Source organism: Camelus dromedarius, chromosome 1, assembly GCF_036321535.1.
Source record: "Camelus dromedarius isolate mCamDro1 chromosome 1, mCamDro1.pat, whole genome shotgun sequence".
NCBI classification, from domain to species: Eukaryota; Metazoa; Chordata; class Mammalia; order Artiodactyla; family Camelidae; genus Camelus; species Camelus dromedarius.
Genome location: NC_087436.1, coordinates 39902804 through 39924020, shown reverse-complemented (window position 1 = coordinate 39924020; position 21217 = coordinate 39902804). Strand labels below are relative to the sequence as shown.

General features: G+C 33.2%; 1 long non-coding RNA gene across 2 annotated transcripts in view; it reads right to left on the bottom strand.

Annotated features, from left to right (window-relative positions):
• LOC105093636 (uncharacterized) overlaps window positions 1-21217 on the bottom strand; it is a 697614-nt gene that overhangs the window by 292902 nt on the left and 383495 nt on the right. For both annotated transcript variants that reach the window (XR_010377608.1, XR_010377607.1), the window contains one exon: window positions 19970-20080. This is a non-coding gene — a long non-coding RNA (uncharacterized LOC105093636). The remainder of the gene's footprint in view (window positions 1-19969; window positions 20081-21217) is intronic.

Sequence of the window (21217 nt, the reverse complement as noted above, 5' to 3'; positions counted from 1 at the left end):
AATCAAACCATTCCCAATTAAAATGGGCTTACTGTTTTTCCTTGAAAAGTAAAAATCAACTTATCAAACACCAACGAAACAAAGTAGGCAGAAATCAAGAAAAATAAAATTCTCCCAAAGTGGAGGTTAATTTTCCAATTGTCTCCTCTTCATATCTAAAATTATTTTCTATCAATGATTGGTAAGTTTTTACTGACAATGTTCACTGGCACTGTTCTTGGCTTTAAAAAGCAACAGTGAAAGCTGAATTTTAATCCCCCAAACTCCCACAAGGAGCGTCTTTTTTGGCAGTTATTTAGCTAAAGACCCCCTGTGGAAGAATCTTGGCATTTGTTGGAACCCTTTTCCCTGTAGGAAAATAGCACCAACTATCACACTGGCTATTCATGCAGTGAAGCATAGATCAATGGAAATGCCACTGAATGGGTATTTCCTAGTTTTATGCATTTTGGCTTCTAAAAATCTCTTGAAATAATTCAGTATTTGTTATTGACAACTAACTATTCCATTTCAATATTTCAGTAACATGTTTCAAAATACCCACATATATACCAAGACTCAGGGTTCTGTGGCTAAATACCTCAGAAAAATGCTGGAATGAACACTCTAAATCCTTGTCTTTGGCATAGGCATCCTCAGACATATTAATATGCTAATGAGCACCATTGGTCTCCAGGAGGGCTCCACTGCTTGTGGCTGTTCCAATATATATTCTTAGCTCCTCTGCTAGAGTCCTTTTGTCCCTCGATTCCTAGGTGACATTGCCTCAAATGTGAACTCTCATTCTTTGGATTCTGAAAGTCTAACGCCACTATCAAAATTTCACACACTCCTTAAGGATCTGAGAAAGGGTAGAGAAAAGACATATTTTGGAGCCCCTATGCTTATTTAATTTTGTGAACTCCTTAAGAAAACATACCATAAAAGTACTAATATATAATAAGGCATAAAAGTTCACACTTGAGAGGAAAGAAGAAATCACAGCCAACTTGCACATTTTGAAAGCTGATAAATTCCACAAACATCATCACAATGTCCATAAAAGTAATATTTTTATTAAATGTCTGAAATACTTTTATTATATTTTTTCCTACAATTGTTATCTATACACTCTGTTTCTTCACATGACAACAATTTTGTAATAACTTTTCTGTGGGGAAAAGAAACAAGTCTCCTTGCGTAGGTGATGAAAATTTGCTTTTTCTATTTGAAAGTTTAGGAGTTACTTTCAATATAACAAATTGATCCTGATGATATCTTACAAGTTTTTAGGACAGTTGTCAAATTTGCAGAATTTTCTATCAAATTTCTTTCTTATATGAACTGTAATATTTTACCGTTTCAATTTTTCTTCTGTACTGACCAGTATTAACTATTCCTTGAATGGATGATGCCTATTCACCACTTTGTCTCCAATGTCTGCTAAAGTGACATATTATGGTTATGTGTGTTACCTTTAATGATATCAGTAGTTTGTGTTAATTTACTATTTTAATGTGTTCAGTATAATCCATGTACTCTATCTCAAACCACCCATTTCGGTTAGTATTTAGGTTTATTCAGCTTCTCAACTTTGCCATCTAGTATGTAACAAACAGAGTGCTTTGTATGTGAATGTATAAATGCAAGTAGTTTTTACTGCAACATTTAGGAAAAGAACTTTAGAGAATTAAGAAGGGAGAAAATGCTTTCTGCCACAGCAATAGAGGCCAATGCTACTTGAGATTACAAATTGAGGCTGAAGACTGCACTGATGAGATGTCACACTGAGAAGAGAGTATCAATGTTACTATTCTCTGTCCCTAAACACAGAATAGTGTTAAAATTTAAACTTTAACTATTCTCCTTTGTTTCCTGCAGTCATAACAAATGTATTTGTAATTTATTTGCATAATAAGTGACTTTTCCCCAAGACCTTGAAGTTTTAATAGTTACTATTAGAACCAGTAGAACATAATCTTTAATATCAATTGCTCTTGCTTATTTATTGGTTATCTTATGTAACAAAGTCCAAATTGGAATCTCTGACTGATGAGGATAGTATTTGTTATTGACAACTATTCTATTTCAATATTTCCAAAACATGTTTCAAAAATACCTACATATATACCAAGACTCAGGGTATTGGCTGCTTTTTTATTTTTAATAAGTGAATCTTAATTTGATTTGCCTAATTTCCTTTTGTATATAAAGGGTGGGTGGGCAAGAAGGTGGTTTTGCTGGATTCCTTATATTAAAGAAATGTATGTAACAGTGTTTTCCATTCACATAGATTTTACTTTGTTAACGTGGTCCTGTAATTTTTAGTTGATAGTTTAGAATCTTTTCATTGACACAATGCATGTGTTCATTTACTTTTGACAAAAAAAAGATTGGTCCTATATTTCCCTTTTTGATATTTTGTCAGGTTTTCCCTTTTTAATGTTTTGTCAGGCTTTTATATTAGAGTCTAAAAATTTCCATAAAAGTAAATTGGAAACTTTATTTTTGAAATATCATGGAATTATTTAGACATTATAGCACAGAAAGAACTTTGGGCCTCGATTTTAGTTTTGTTCTGTTGAGGGGGAGGAGGTGATCTTAAATCTTTAATGAGTCTGATTCTTGTAGATTCTTGTGTTGAGTTCATCTCTTTTGACGTTAATTTGATTAAACTGTATTTTCTTTGAAAGCTATTCCTTTCATTCAGGTTTCAAGTTTCAATAGAAATGAGCAAATTATTCATGTTAGCTAGTAGTCAGGAGAACAGAAACCACTCTAGGTATTCAAATAGAGGACATTTAATATAGGGAATTGGTTTTATAAGTGATGGAAAAGCTGAATGGCTAAACAGAAGACAGTAAGGAACCCCAAAGAAAGCGGTAGCAGGAAGCTGCTACCCTAGAGGGACAGAGGAAACAGGTACTGTCACCAGAGCCCACAAACCAGGGCTGTAAAGTGAGAACAAGAAACCAGCAGGAGAGGCCTGGGGGAAGCAAAGACCATGACAGGGAGGGACTGCTCAGTGAGCGTTAGAATCACAGAGAAGATGTGGATGCCTTCTAAAGCACTGTCTGAATGCGGTAGTCAGAAATATCCTGGATTTTCCATTGGGAAAGACCACCAGGGAGCTAGAAAAACATCATTCCCACTGGTACAGAGCAGAACTAGAAAATTTAGGGAATGGATCTAAGTGCAATCTGGAGATGAAGTTTTAGTTTTCTTTTATATCTCCTCACTATCTTGATTTGTATATAAATGCACATAGATTACACTTTATATCATGTTTAGAATAGCTAACTGATGATCTATTTTATTATTTTTTTTCAAAGACCCAGGCAGTGTCCGTTTCTAGTAATATGGCTTATTAGATCTTGAAAAAACTTACTGCTTCAAAATTTTTGGACACTAAAAGTGATTGCATTCTGTGCACAGCTGCCAGTAGAGCCTCAGCCAGCACCTCTCTCCAAAAGCACAGTGTCTGATCCATAGACAGGACCCCATATAATCCTGCATAGGAACAAGGCACTCATTGTAGAGCAAAGGAGGTGTGACAGTGGGCACATTCCCACTGGATTCACTGCCTTCATCACATATCATACTGTTCAGGAGCTGCCAGCCTGATAGAGCCATTGAAAGGCTTTTTGAAGGTACAATCGAGGCATCGGCTTGGGAGTGAGAACTTGAGAGGTTGTGGTCCATCCACATGACACAGAATACACCCTATATCAACAAGCATTATATGGGGCTGTGTCCCTAACAGGTATAAAATGTGAAACTGGAAACCATGGGTTAAACATAGACAGTTCCCTCTTATTATAAATTCATATTGCCTCCCTTGGGGAACTTGTTCTTCCTATCCCCTCAACTTTAGTCTCTGTACATGGTATGCACCATATTAGTGTTCATTGTTATTTTTATTTTAATAGCAAATTATTATTTGATATCGTATGAATATCATATGATATTCAGATGAGTTGCCTTTCACCCTAGCCAAGAAAGTGCTTTTGAACAAGTCCCATATTAAAAACCTATAATATGACAAAATTAAAAACATGTAATAATCAAAAGCATGATAAAATATGAATACATGTTTTTTATAGTTACCAACAAGTGCTCACAATTAACCATTTTTCACTTCCTGTTTTGTCTTGACCAAATTGTGTGTGCGTCTCCTTAACTATGAATTTCTAGCCCTAATCTCTTAAAAAAAATCCCTTAAAAACCTCTTGAAGGTTTTATTTTCTTACTTTAATTTTTCTTACAATTCCAGCTGACAAATTGATACTCTTACTAACTTAGACACATTTTGTTTGTGAATTATGATTTATTACAGAATTCGTCATGGCCACTTGGCAAGCTGTTGTGGTGAGGAGATAGGAGACAAGCACTCTGAGTAGCCTAACAGTATCTTCAGGAGGTGAAGACAATAGACATCCTGGAAGAGACTGCGTAGGTCAGTTAATGTTATCTACCTCAGCTAGGGAATATGAGAAGCTCCAAACGTATAAATTGAATGAGGAGACACATTTTCAAGAACACGACATCTTAAAAATAGAATCTTGAGAAAAACACACCTACGGTGGAAATGAACAAATAAACTGTCACGTAAGAATTATCTTTATCAATGCTGGTTATTGCAGCAAAGAATTTTATTCAAAATAGAAAGCATGTGGGAGGTTATAATGAAGTATATTTCACTAAATCTTAAGGCTGTGTAGAGTTTACGAAAATTACAGCAATTGCCTAATATAAAAAAGAAAGAAGAGGAGGAGGGGGAGAGGAAGAGGAGGAATAAAACAAGCAGCAGCTGCAACTCTTTCTTTCAAAGGACCACTGGCAAACATCAATGCCAATGTAAAGATAATACCCATTGCTTAAATCTGGACCCAAGAGAACTTTCAGACATAAAGCAGATCTATATTTTAAATAAAAAATATATTCCCAATTCAGGTGTGCTGTTGATTGACGTGAAAAGAATTCACTGACCCTTAGGAAACAGGAATTAAAAAAAAAATCTAAATGGTCCTTTAGTAAGCTTACAATTATACTAGGACTGCTATCTAGATAACTTCTTTAATATGTTTAGCATGTTAAGTAAGATATATTACCTGCCCCAAATCCGTAACCCTAGATTAACCACAAGAAAATATCAAACAAAAGTTCTAAAAAATACCTGACTCTTTACAATTGTCAAGGTCATGAGAAACAAGCAAAACAGAGAAATGATCATGGACTGGAGGAGAAAAAGGAGACGTCAGGATTAAATGCAATGGAATATCCTGGATTGGATGTTAGAACAGAAAAACGACAACTAGTGGAAAAACTGGAAAAATCTAAATAAAGTCTATAGTTTAGTTAATTGTATTGGAGTCATGTTAATTTCTTAGTTTTGACAAATGGTTATGTAAAATATTATCATTTGGTAGAAGCGAGGTGAAGGGTATACAGAAACTCTCTATACCATCCTTGCAACTTTTCTACAGATCTGAAATTATTCCAAAATAAAAGTTTGTTAAACATATATTATACAATATAAATTTAGTGGTTTTCTTTGTAACATATTTCTATGTACCCTTTATCTTTCAGGACTAGGTATTCTGTACTGCTTTAATGATTAAAAGACATTTTATTCACTATGTTTCCACAATTAACATTACTATAAAAGCTACAAAGATAAAGACATAACTCACATATAAACACAAATCACATCTACTAGATTTCAAAAATAAATAGCATTTGTAGATTTGATTATCTGAAGCTCATCTGGTATTTTAATAAAACTGATATCCCTATAATAAAAATGTTACAAACATTTTTGAGTTTATAAATTTTATTTTATAATTATTATTATTAGCCAACATTAATGAATAACATTACATGTCTGGCATTATTCTAAGCACTGTACTCATTGATTTAATTAACAGTTATTTAATGAGTTCTTACAATGTGGCTGACACTGTTCTAAGCACTCGAGACACCAATAAGCAAAAAAGATAGCCTCCGTTACAGAACTTACAAGTGGAATAGATAGACAATAAATAGACATGCAACAAGTTTACGTCAGGCAATGGTAAGTACGATCAGGAAAAGTGAATCATTGAGGAGGAGAGCTATTTTAGACATATCAGCTTTTCAATTGTGGTGACATTTGAACAGAAGTCTGAGTGAAATGATGTAAAGACAGGACATTTAAGGAAAGATATGCTGAGCAGAGAAATTTAGACAAAATAAAAAGCAAGAGCTTTGAGAAAGGCATAAAAACAGCATCCATCATGATCTATAGGTGGTAAATAAACTGTTTAAACATAATAGAGTTATATCAGTTCATACTAAAATAACGATGGAAAATGTTTGCAAGTACCTACAGGGAATAAGACAATTATTAAGGAAGAGAGGATAGAGAGGTTTCTTATTTCACAATAAGCTCTTCTGAACATTTAATCTTTACTATGCACATATATTACTTTGCTAAAGATTAAACTATTTTATCTAACCCCAAGACTTTGCACAGTACTCCATACAGCTCCATTATATAATTATCGTATTGGATTTATGCTTAATGAGTATGGGGCTATGTTTATATCAGATACTGAACTTTAAAATAAGAATTGAAAATCTCTGCTACTATTTCACTAAGTTGGACTTAAAAGCTTTTCTGTCTGTTCTCTTTTTCCCAAGAGCAACATTTCAATCATGAATGTGCCTGCATCCATTTCCTACTTAGCCTCACCTTCTTCAGAAGTCTTAAATAATTGCTAAATTTCTGAGTAAAATTCTCTCTGTTTTCATCAGAACTAACAAACACTAAAGGTAACTTCAATTCTCAAGCATACTGTCTGGCTAAGAGTTTAGGAGAAGTTCCTGAACATATTGTGAACATCTCAAAGTACATAATTTATTTCTTCTGTGTCAGTACTTTACCAAAGTCTCTTAAGGAGTTCTGGGGGAGAACAGACTGTAATCACTCATGGAAAATAAGAACAGGAAATATGATAATAAGTTCCAAATATATTTAGCATGATAAAACTTTGATGAGTTGCAAATGCACTATATTCTATGTCGTTTTTTTTAAACAGTACTTCAGAGAAATTTGTCATTGGCATTCAAAATTAATGTTGCCATTAATAAATACAGTTGACCCTTGAGCAATGGGGAGGTTAGGGGTCCTGACCATTATGCAGTAGAAAAATAAGCATATAACTTTACAGTCAGCCCTCCATACGGTAGTTCTACATCCACAGATTCAACCAACCACAGCATTGTGTATTAACCACAGTATGCACTATTGAAAAAAATCCACATATAAGCAGATCCTTGCAGTTCAAACACATTGGACAAGAATCAACAGTACTAAAATGTATAGCCTGTGCTTATTGTTTTAATTCTGTGTCTAAAGCATTATCAAACTGTAGCACAATGTTTAGGTATTATCTTTCTTAAAAAGTAGGAACACATCTTACTCAGATGCTCTCAGATATTAATCGATAACAATGTACTTAGACATTTGATTTGATTTTTTTCAATACATAGTGTGTGTGGATAAGTTTATTTAAGAATAAGGGTAAATTTCAATAAAAAATGTTAAAAAAAAAGAATAACGGTAAATTAAGTAAAATAACTTCACTAAAACAAAGACCAAAAGGTTGAAAAGATCTTCATTTAAAAATATTTCTTTACTCCTTAAAATATTTTTTTCATAATTACTCCCTTTTTTCTCTTTCTGGAAGCACGTAACTAACCCTGTGCATTGTACTCCCAGATGTTCATGATCAAATTGAATCTTTAATTTAGTTAAATCCACATTAGCTTTTGCCAATTTTTGTTAAAGTAAAAAAATCAAATCACTGAAGGAAAAAATGATGTTATCTCACGAGCTATCATTTTAGTAAATGTAGTGTTGTCACTTAGTCATATCAAAAAAAAAAAGACCTTTACCTTTAGTCATTTGGTGCCTAATAAAGAATTGCATTTTATTTTTAACATTGGTGTTTATAAAAGTATGTTGACCTGTGTAAAAATCACTGGAGATTAGTATTTCTACTACAGATTATTCTTTAATAATGTGAAATTTAAATATAAATGGATATAGCATGTAATCGGGGATAAAGCAATGTCACTTCTAGGAAACTCACATTCAAAGTCATGTGAAATTCATTAAAGAGTTCCTAAATGTTATTTATTATGCCAACATTATTTAATGAAAATATTCATGTATTTATCAATGTATTCAGTGATAATTCATGTATCTATCAAATATATAAATTTATCATATTTATATATGTCAACTATGTGCCAAGCACTATACAATGCATGGGTAATTCAAAGTAAATGGAGCAAAGCCCAATGCTTATAATCTATGGAGGAAATAAAAAGAAGAATGTCTTCCCAGAGGAGAGGTTGTCTAAAATGAGCTTTTGAGAAGTGAGTGAGCAGAGAACAGCTTGCAGGCAAAGGAAGCAGCAAAATCTGATTCCCAAGGCAGCATCACACAGCTTTTTCAGCAACACCGTAGGAGGAAGATGTGGATGAGCTTTAGGACGGAAGGTTGAAAATGATGGGTGGAAAACTGATCAAGAGGCTAATATGCCTTGCTGAAGAGTTTGGGTGTTATCCTATACAGAACTGCATTGAAGATTTTTAGCAAGAATTGATTTATGATATTCTGCAGTTTTCCCAGATCTAGAAGAAAGACTTATCTATGTAGATAAATAAGCTGTCACTTTAGGATATTTCTTTTTATAAGCAAACCAATTATTCTCCTTATAAAAAGAAACTTGTAGTTAATTCTATTTCTAAGAAATACTTCCTCCTGCAAGTATTTCTTAATTTTTAATTCTCTAACATGAACTGACATGCAAATGTGACTTTCTTTAAGACTAGGATAGGTAGCACTCCCAAGTCACTCCCACTTCAACTGCCTCTTTGCAGACATAATTATCAGAAATATAAATTGTACCAAAAGAAAACGCAGAACTTTGTTCTTTTCTAGTTACCTTTCCCTTCACTTTAAAGATTCAGAAACTGAGAAAAAGAGGGGAAGGCAATTTCCCCTAGTCATACAGTTTTGTCAAGAATTGAAGATTTTCTAAAACGAGAGAATTTATTTTCAAGTGAAAATACAAATGCTATTTTTATTTTTAGAAGCCACTGTTAAAAACACAGGGAAAACATCATTTATTCTTGATAATTTCTTGTTTATGCTTGTGGATGAAACTGGAAAGTACAGTGTCTCTTGTGAACTTTTTCCCAAAATGTGTGTGGAGTTCATTCTTTTTATAGTTGTCACAATAGCTCAAAGGGTTTAACTGGCCTCTGTTTAATCATTAATGTTTTAATACACATTTTAATTGAAGTAGAGTTGATGTACAACATTATAAAAGTTACAGGTGTACAACATACTGATTCACAATTTTTAAAGGTTATACTCCATTTACAGTTATTATAAAATATTGGCTACATTACCTTGTTGTACAATATATTCTTCTAGCTCATTTTAGGCATAATAGTTTGTACCTCATCGTCCCCTACCCCTATATTTCTCCTCCCCCTTTCCCTCTCCACACTGGTAACCACAGTTTGTTCTCTGTATCTGTGAGTCAGCTTCTTTTTAGTTATAGTCACTAGTTTGTTGTATTTTTTAGATTTCACACATAAGTGATACCATACAGTATTTATCTTTCTCTGTCTGATTTATTTCACTTAGCATACCTTCCAAATCCATCCATGTTGTTGCAAATGGCAACATTTCATTCTTTTTTATGGCTGATTAATATTCTATTGTATATAAATATACCATGTCACCTTTATCCATTCATCTGTTGATGAACACTTAGGTTGTTTCCATATCTTGGCAATTATAAATAATGCCGCTATAAACATTGGGGTGCATATATCTTTTCAAATTAATGTTCTTGATTTTTTCAGATAAATACCTAGGAGTGGAGTTGCTGGGTCATTTTCCATTTTTGAGAAAACTCCATACTGTTTCCCTGGTGACTACACCAATTTACATTCTCACCAACAACAGGGGTTCTCTTTTCTCCACATCTTCAGCAACATTTGCTATTTGTGGTCTTTTTGATGATAGCCATCTGACAGTTGTGAGATGATTATCTCATTGTGGTTTTAATTTGCATTTCTCTGATGTTAACAATCTTTTCACATTAGGCTGAGTACTTTAATTTGTTTAACATTTTGACATTTCATTTTGATCTTTTTTCATGTGTTATTCTCACAAAAACTCAGGCAAGTAGGGAGAGAAGATAATATTATCTAATATTTTCATGTAAAGATAAATGAAACTCAGAAGGATTTAAGTCTTATGCAACACAGCCAACTCTAAACCCTGGTCTTTTAAATCTAGTTCTGGACACTTTCAAGCACATGTTCTGTCCCCTCTCCCACTCCTTCCCATACAAAACACAGTGAAAATTCCCATGACTAAAACCTGATAAGCTATGCAAACTCAACAGATCAGATACACCTACCTACATATCTTATTATTTTTTTTATTTATAAAAATGAGGATAACAATATCCATCTCATGAAGATTTGTCTGATGAAGGGTAAATGAGATTACAAACATGCTACACCCAGTCAATGACTATCACACAGTAGACACTCAAGAAACATTAGCCCCATTTTGCACTTAACTATATCCTTGTATTAATCTACCCCCATGCTTCTCGATTGGGCTCTCCCTATGGGTAGGAGACGGTATACCAGATGAGGTACAGTAACTCTCTTGGGACAATGACTCTTTAAGGACATGCAATTTTACTCACATTTTGGAGAGATACTAAATACTGTAAATGATCACTAATTTTACCTTAAAAAAATAAACTCAGACAAATGAAAAAATAAGAAATAAAGCTCATATAAATTTGTAGGATTTCAAAGAAATTCTCTTCTCTTAGGTTACCTTGGGCTGTCCCTGTATTTGCTCTATCATGCTTGCTTGGCATTTTGGTGGAAAAGTGTAAGAAGCAAACAAGAGGAAATTTTTAAAAATATACTATATATAATAACAACTTTGGAAAACTTTTTAGCACTAAATCTGAACATTTACCTGTCCTAAGACATAGCAATTTTATTACTAGGTTTATGCCTAGCAGAAATGTGCACCAAAAAAACATGCAATCAAATGTTTATAGCAGTACTCTTTGCTGCATCTCCAATGTTGAAACTACTCAAAATGCCCACAAGAATAGAACTGATAAATTGTGTTTTTGCACAAAGAATACACAGAAATGAGAATTGACGATCTAAAACCCTATGTAGCCCAGGAATGAATCTCACAAACCTAATGTTAAATGACAATGGCTAGAACAAGAGTACACACAATATAACTTTATTTATATAAAGATCAAAAACAAACAAAACTAACCTACACCAGTAGAATTCAGGGTAAGGTTTTCCTCAGGGAGGTGAAGTAATCTGAAGAGGGCACGGGGTGCTGTTGGGTATTGATAATATTCTGTTTCTTCATCTGTAAGGGGCCGGTGACACAGGTTGTTTGGTTTGGAAAAATTCCTTAAATTACAATTACAATAATTGTATTTTTCCACATGTATATTATAGTTTAACAAATGTATTTTTTTTAATTATAGGGAAATACAAAGGAACTACCATAAAATTTCACAGATTATTTTCCCATTATGTTTAGAGATTGCTGTTCAAGATATTCCTGACTTCCATGGAGATGGAAAAACAAACTTATTATAATGAGAACTTCCAATACTAACAATATGAATTTTTACTGCATATTAAATTCTAAATTTCCACAGTAAAATTATAAATGTGTTTGAAATGATTTTGAAATATCTGTAGAAAAACTAAAACTTTTATGCTAATTAAATAATATTTTGGTGTTTACTTTTTAAAAAGGAACCACATTATGTGCTTACTGCACTGATAAATAATTTTATAAAAACAGATACAGTTAATAAATGTATAAAGGTGTATTTTAAGAACTCTGTTTTATTTCTTTTGTTTATATGCCATCTTTCCCCACCATACTAGAAAGTACTTAAAGGCAGGAGCTGTGTCTCATTTATTTTGCTATTTCCACCATCTAGCAGGGTTTGCAGTACATAGCAGATTCCTGATGCATGTTGCTAACTCAAAGAATAATATGGTCATAAATGAGTTAAGATGCAGGGAAGATAACTTGTTTCCCACTTTCGTTTTTTTTTTTTGTTTTTTTTTTAATCACCTGGTCCATCTTCCTCAGTTGACATGCAATGAGGATATTCTAGTATCCCTTAGTATCCCTACGGAGAAGGCCTCAAGGTAAGGAACTAAGGCCTTTTGCCAACACCCAACACCAGCTGGACAGCTGTGTGAGGAAGCCATAATGGAGGTCTATCCATCATCTCCAGTTAATACTCCAGGTGACAACATCCTGGCCAATACCTTGACTGAAACCACAAGAAAGATCCAAGCTAGAACCACCTAGGTAAGCCACTCCTGAATTCCTGACCTACAAAAAAAGTAAGATAGTAACCATTTTTGTTCTAAAACACTGTTTAAGGTAATTTGTTACACATCAATTGATAATAAATACACAAAATGTTGTTGATTATGAATAAAGCTGCTATAAAAATTAGTCTTTGTATAGACATAGGTTTTTATTTCTCTCAGGTAAATATCTAAGCGTGAGACCTCTCAGTTGTATGGTTTATGTTCATGGCTGTACAATTTTGCATTTTCACCTTGCAACTTTTCAGCTGTTGGTATTCTCAGTTGTTGTTTTGGTCTTTAGGTGTTTAATAGTATCTCATTGTATTTTAATATACACATTCCTGATGATTAATAATGATAAGCATCCTTTTTGTGTGTTTATTTGTCTGCCATTTTTCTTTTTTGGCTCAGTGTCTGTATAAGGTTTTTGGTGATTTTTTTTTAAATGAATTAATTGCTTTCTAATTGTTGAGCTTTGAGAGTTCTTGTTATATGCCAATTACAAATCTTTTGGAAATACGTTTACAAATATTTTTTCCCAGCCTCTAGACAATTGTTTCATTTTTTTTAATGTTTTTGAAAATAGTTTTTAATTCTGATGCAGCAAAATTTATCATTTTTTTCTTTTATGATTCATTCTTTTGGTGTCCTAAGAAAACTCTAAGCCAAACAATTTATTCTATGTTTTCTTCTAGAAATTTTAGAGTTGTAGGTTTTACATTTAGCTCCACAATCATTTTCATATATATTCTAAAATCATTGACAATTCCACTAAAAAAAAGTCTGCTTGGATTTTGATTGGATTTGCTGTAACTCAACAGATAAATTTGCAACAAAAAATCTTAGCAATTTGTTTTTCTCTGGTCCATGAATATGGTATATCTCTTCAATTATTTACTTCTTCTGAAGTTTACCTTAGAAATGTTTTACAGTTTCAGATATACAAGTGTGGCATATCTGCTGTTAACATATTTCACATTTTTGATGCTATTATAATTTTTTCTTTCAATTTCCACTTATTTTAGTATTTAAAAAAAGATTATTTTGTATATTAATGTTATATACTGAGATGTGTTGAACTCTTATCACTTCAAGTAGATTTTTCCCTTGCCTTTTTACAATGCCCAGACCCATTAGTACAACTGAAGTTGTGAGGGTAGTTATCATTGACTGGTTAACAAAGTTAGGAAACTATTAAATACAGTGTTGCCTTTGAGTTTTTTGTTTTTTTTCTAATATCTATTATCAGGTTGAAGAAGTCCTACATACATAAAATTGACAACATAAATGGACTGGACCAAATCGTCAAAATTCATAAACTGCCAAATCTCACCAAGATGAAATACATAACCAGAACAGTAATGTAACTACTAAAGAAACTAAAATTAGAATTAAAAACCTTTCAAAAAATGAATCTCCAGCTACGATAGCTTCAATAGAGAATTTCATCAAACATTAAAGAGTAACTGTGACCAATTATAAACCACTTCTTCCTGAAAATAAAACACAAAGGAACACTTTTCAACTCATTTTATGAAATGAATATTTCCCTGGTACCAAAAACAGACAAAAGACAATACAACAAGAAGAGGGGAAGTAAAAAACTATATAATAGCATCTCATAAGCAGAAATACAAAACTCCTCAAAAATATTATCAAATCAAAAAAAAAAATCTAACAATGAAGTGAATTTTCTCCTGAGAATATAAGGCTAGTGATGTATCTAAAAATTAAATTATATAATCCATAATATTAATGACATAAATCACATGATCATGTAAAATGATGCAGCAAAAGCAGTTTACAAAATCCACACCCATTCATCATAACTCTCAGTGAACTATAAATAAAACGTAAATTTTGAACCTGATAAAAGGCATTTCCCAAAAACTACATGCAACATCTGCCCCCCCAAAAATGGATTCATAACTCATATCACAACCAAAAGAGAGTCCAAATAAATCAGTGATTAAATGCAAAAGAAAATATATATTTACAAGTATTAGAACAAAACAAAGGAAAATACTTTATGATGCCAAATCCAGAAATGATAAGAGAGGGGATTAATAAATATGATGACTTTTTTTTAAAAGTCATTGCAAGAAACCTTATAAGTAAATTCAAAATACAAATGACAATCTAGGAGACTATATTTCCATAAACATATGGAATATGCAATGCTTTACTTATAAAAGAAATGTGAATGAAAATGATATTGTGATATCATTCCTTGCCTGTGAGTGGTGAAATTTAAATAACTGACAACTCACTATGTTGGCAAGGCAAACAGAGAAACACTGGAGGGGAATTTGGTAAAACCCAAAATGACATTTGCATTCGAACCAGCAATCAAACTTCTAGAATCCTTCTAGGAATTTATTTAGAAGACATATGAACCTCTTAAAATACAGTACTCCAAGTGCATCAATTTCATTACTGATAGTAGAAAATCAGAAACAAGCAAAAGACAATCAATTATGCTACCTATATGAAAGAGTACTATGCAGCCAGAAAGAGGACACATAATCTCTCTATAAACTGATAGGTTCTGATTACCCAGATAAGATTATTAAGTGAACTAAAGCAATGATCTTTAAAATACTTTAACAAAGAAATAAGTAAACAACTGAATAAGAAAAAGTTGTAAACTCTTAAATTATTTTAGCATCTCTACTTCCATACTACTTTTTCTTCATTAAATAGTTTTGACATTTATCATGCTAAAAAAATTAAAACCTAGGAATTTAAAAATCATATACAATAGTTTTATTTACTTTCAAAGCTTCCTTCTATTTACATAAGATTAGATCTATAGTTTCAAGCAAAGGAATCATAACTGCTGAGCTACCCACTTTTCCTTCCCTAAGGTTTCAAACAGAAAAGAAATAACTGAAAGGCTCATATTCTGATATCTAATAAGGATTTAATCGTTCTCAGTCTAGGATGGAAGAGAATTATTCAATTGAAAAAGTAGGTTGTACCATCCTTTCACTCACGAGAATCTCTAGAGTTCACTACGTATCACTCCAGCAAGAGTGTAGGACTGAGCGCAGCCACCCTAAAGAATGGCAGCATTTCCTGACCCTGAAAATGTACTTTCTATCGGGTTGCTGATGCCCAAGCATCAAAAGACATTCTGCTCTGCAGTTCTCTTTAGGAAAAAATATTCAGTAACCTCACTTCTTTGGTAAAAGGCATCTGATTTTAAAAGCTTGAATAGATAATGGGACTTAACAAATTTTGTTCTCTTTGTGGAAAAGAAAACGTAAATGCTCAACAAACATTGGGGAAGAGACTGTGTGAAGAAAAAAACCCAACAGATCCCTCCCACCACCACCACTCCCAAGTCAAGTAAAACCTATGACTTTGGTGCATTTTTATAAACACAAGAGTGTAATACTGAGAATACAGGCATGTAGAAAAATGGAAAAATAGCTTGCAACTGACCACTTAAAAAGGAAAAGTCTTCTGAATTTTTGAAATTTATAGAGTTTTTCTTTTAGTTCCATGCCCCTAGAAAGGGACATTCAAAAGTTTCTCTTGCATTGAAATCATGCTCACAGCTGCTCTCAACCAGTTCCTAACAGATTTCCTCCATTTCCCCTCAGTCCTTAAATATGCTCTTTAACATTTAAACTTTCCCTTGTCTTGTTTCATCCTACAAAAGCTAATTATACTGGGTTAAAGGGATTATGGAGGGAAGTATTCCACGAGTCCTTTTTAGTTTACTAGAAACAACCACGACCATAGGTATGATGACTTTGCATTTTTGAAGTGATACAAGCGTCACAAACTTAAGTCCTTCCAACCTGAGCCTATCCTCCCCACCTTGCCTTCCTCCTGGTCTCACTATGTGCTCTCCTCACACCCTGGACTTCTATTTAGTTGGCCATCTGTAGTGCTAGATTGAGAACCTCTTTAAGGACAGGCAATCTGTCTTATTTTTTCATGACCTACACCATCCACAAGGTATTTAATACATATTTTAAATACATAAATGAAGGGCTTGGAACCTTAAGTAAATGGCTGATAGAAACATTCCTCTTACATCTACAGGGCTTGGTGTTTCTCTTTGCAGTGGCTCCTTCTCTGGGTTAGCTGCAGAGCACACCACGGCTGGGACCCATCCCTGACTCCTGTCCTTCTCCCCTTTTGCCATTCAGGGAAGACCTGTGTTAGTGGGACTCACGGGAAAAGATGGAAACAGAAGCAGGATACCTTTGCTCTTGAAACGTCCCCTTTATCTCTGCCCCCAGTGCAACTGGTGGTTGTGTCATTGGCAGTTTCCATTTGTTGTATTCCTTATTTCCTATTCTTTCCCACCTAACTCAAAAAGGATTGATTGATTGATTGATTGATTTTACTTTGAAATGGAGTTGAATGTTGCTGCCTGTCAGGAAAACTGTCTGTGAAGCAAACAAAATTTGAAGCAGCATTTGAACAGTAATAGGTATTGTGAAGAGCTACAAATGCTATAAAAAAAGCAATTCAGGGACTAACTGTAATAGTAATAATTAATATTTATTGAGCACTGAATATGGGCCAGATATTTTGCTAGGCAGTTTACACTTACTTCTCCAAGCAACTTTTTTTGAGATAAGCATTATTACCTTTTACAGATGAGGAAGCAATCACATGGCTAGCACTCAAAATAGGTTTATCTGACATGAAAGTATACTCACTTAAAGATATGCAGCTGAAAGCCCAAAAAGCAATTATAGAAAGAGACATTGGTTTGCACAAATACAGTATAGCTGAGGCATCTTTTTTATTCTAAGACATTTACAAAAAAAGAAAAAGAAAAAGAAAAAATGAAGGGCATAGATCATGGATTATGGATTTGGGGTTATGTATCCCTCCACCACTCAGAGTTGTTCTAAGGTGTGTGGGGTCTGGGCTATAGGTTTTGGAACCCAATACAGTGATCGTGTCCCTTGAAAAACACAACCCATCCAAGCAACTGAAAGAAGTCTAGTGCCGTTCTGTGTAGTATGCCGTTACTTCCCATATTAATTACCAATAATTCCAACCATTTATTTCCATTTTTTCCCTTTGTTATCAGTCATAATATTTTATCAATTATTCAAGTTTACAGTAAATCCAGAAATTCTTTCACATCTTTAATTCTGCATACTTGAACCCCTATGATACTTAACTAGAAATGTTCCAGTATCTTCCAGTAATTTGATTAGACCCAGTGCCATAATATTAAAATCTCAACATACAACGCTCTGTTCTTTAAGCAAGCCTTAAGCCCTAAAAAGAAAACACAATAAAAACTGAAACACCTATACCATCTGTCTTTTTATATTTTCAACTGATTTAGATTAATATGAATGTCAGGCTTTTGATGTCTATAATGCTTTTTCTGCTATGGTTTTCCAAAACGTCCTAGATCAATTTTAAGAAAGCTAAGCCTCTCATTCTTCTCCTAAACTCTTCATTACCTTGTGAGGCGATATTTTTTCTTTAAGTTTCTCCTCTCCCTCACCCCTTTGTCATCTGCCCTGACCATCCTTTAAGTTTTTTTAAAACATCTTTTAAAACAGCATTGAGTGTCACATTTCCCTTCTTATATCTTCCAATATGTTGTCCTAAGTATGATAAGAAAATGAAAAACAAACCCTTTTTGAATATTATTATGATTTACATTTCTTAATTAAGTGATATATCCCAGCACAGTGGAAATGGGGCATTTGGGGAGGGCAGGAGGAAACATTTTGATCTGAAAGTACCAAGTAGAAATAAACATAATGATGGCAGTAAAACTACATTGCTGACTTGGGAGGGATTAGAAAAGCCATAAAGTTCACCGAACAGTGTGTGGCCCATAATGTCACCAATAAATATTTCATATTCTTCATACACATAGCTATGACACAGCTTTCAGTGGAGTTATTATAAATATTCAACAAGAGATATTTTTCTTCATTCCTAATAACCATCAAAATATTTTATTATAGGCCCCAAATTGATCCAAGAGAAATATAAGTAAGTATTTATTAATCTATTTTACAATCAGGAAAGAGAATTAAAGGACATCAGATTGAAGTAAGCATGAAACATACCCACATTCATCCTAATTATGGTTGTAGGAATTAATTACTACTGACCACTAAGTTTATCTGAGGATATAAAATTAGAGTAAGATAAAAAAGAGCTGAGTATATTATGAATAATGAACATATAAAGAGGTATGAAGTTAAAGTTATCATTTTATTCCTGTAATAAACAGGGTGATAAGTTTAGCACATTTTCAGAGCGTATGTACATTTGTCATTAGTTTCACTTAAAGGCAGAAAATTCAGTACTAGGTGACTAGAACTGTAATGTACATGAAAGTTAAACTTTAAATTTCTTTAGCTACATAAACCATAAAATGTCCTTGAATGCATCAACTCCTTTAAAATAGAATTGTCAGTTAAAATTTTTTTTCTTAAATTTACAAATGTGTATATTTTCACCTTTTTAATGATAACCCTTTATTCTAGACATAATTCCAGGTATTCTTAATCTCTGCATTTTGATGTATCATATTAATAACATCTTGATATATGTTTTGGTTTAACTAGGTATTGTTAAAGGTGACCTTTTGATTGGATTGTTTAGCTGACTTTGGTGCTAATAAGATAGAGAATGAGGTGTCTAATGAACCCTGCGTATGGAAATAATGATAGATGGCTTATTTGGAATTCTACAGACGTGGCACTGCCAAGCCCGCTGAGGAGTCTTTGGGACCTAACTAATTTTAGAGAGAGGTTTTATTGATTACACAGAGACAGGGCACATTTTAATCATTTTTACAGCACTGTATTGCCTGAGGTACCAAAATCCATTAAACAAGGATTATAAACTTTGTTTTAAACTGACTCCTAAATTGTTTCTTGATGTATAGTCAACAACAGCTCTGCAAGATCAATCACAGTTACTAAGGCATATTAAAATCAACTTGCTTAATTTTAATTGCTCATATGCCTGACCCTCAGAGGTACAGCTGTTCATGAAGCTAAATTACTTTTCTCCCAGATAGGAGCTTCATTTTAGTTTACAATTGCAGTCATTTCTTTCCTCAGGCCACCAACCGTCTACTTTTTACACTTCCTCTTTAATTTACTCTTTCTTGCCTTAAAAATGTGCTGGAAATGATGCCTAGATATGACATATTTGGTCATTCTCTACACCTCTTAATCTTTCTAGGGAATAGATGTTTCAATACAATTACCTGAGTTGAGTTGTGTTACTATACACAGGCACGTATGTGAATATTTCATGTGGATATATTCTTACAGAATCTTAATAGTTTAACTAGAGTACCTTACACTTGGGAGCAAAAATATATAGTTTGCTTAATGGCACGTAAATGGCCCAGTGTTAAACAGCTACTTTTCTGTGTTTGATATATTACATAGATCTAGATGTACATCTTAAATATTTATTAAAAGGTAAAAGACTATACATCAATACCCATATTCTGTGGTATACGAGAGAAAGAGGGAGAGAAAATAAACATGTGAGCATGACCTACCTGGGAGGAGAGTGGCTTTCACAATCAGAAGACCTGGATTCAAGATCTAGGTGTCCGCTACATAATTATGTGACCAAGTTAGTTAATATCTTTGGGCCTCCATTCCTACATCTGTAAAATAAAAATAAAATAGAAATAAAATAAACATAAGGAAATTTGAATCTCATTATAGAAACACATCTGACAATCTTTTTGAAATTTAAATGTCCATTACTTACTGCACATATGCGGACACATAAATAAGACCTACTCAATTTGCCAAAGGTTTAACAAATATACAAATAACTGTAATGAGGAAACGATGAGAGAAAAGACTGCAGTATGGTGGAGATCAGCTTTTAAATTATACAGTTGATGTTAAAATGAGTTTCATGCGTTTTCAAAGCTGTAGGTTTAAAATAACTAGACCACTACTTAAAATTTCAGTCTTGCTAGGTTAATACCAAGCTAAACCCTTAAATCACATTATTACAAAATATATTCATTACATGTGTATGTAGTCAAACTTTAATTAACTTAATCATTCTTTAACTCTCTAGCTTCAACACAATAAAAATGTTTAAAAAGTGACTTCAATGTTTTGAATTTCAAATGGAGTTGAATACCACTGTTGGTGACATTTCCTTAAACATAAATTGAGCGAGAAAATTACCAGCATTATCATATTTAGTAATATGTATATTACCTCATTTCTTGAATATTAACGTGTGCTCACAGATGCATCAATTAAAATATGAGTCATTGATTATTCTGATTAAACTATTTAGGATGCAAGAATGCAATGTCAATATTAGATTCCAGTCTCTTTTTTTTTCAGTCTTTTAATGTGTTGTAAGTTAACATCAGTAAAACACTTTTGTAATTTCCTCAGGGAAAGAACTAAGTATAGCATGACATGGTGTACCAGTTAGAATTTGCTAACTAGTAACCATCCACCCCAAAATGTATCATGTACTACACAAATAAAACACCTATTATTTCTCATAGTGCTTGTGGTTGGTTGAGTAATTCTTTTGGCCAGAATCAGCTAAGCTGAGCCTGGACGTCTAGGATCTCCTCACTCGCATGTCTGGGCCTCACCTGGAATGACTGGTGACTCTCTCTCCCTGGTCTGTCATCCTCCAGTCGGTTAGTCAAGGCCACTTTACATGATGGTGGACGTATTTCCAAGAACAAGAGTGGACAATTCCCAAAGTGTAAGAAATTTTCAAATTTCTATGTATGTTACCTTTACTGTTGTCCCATTTA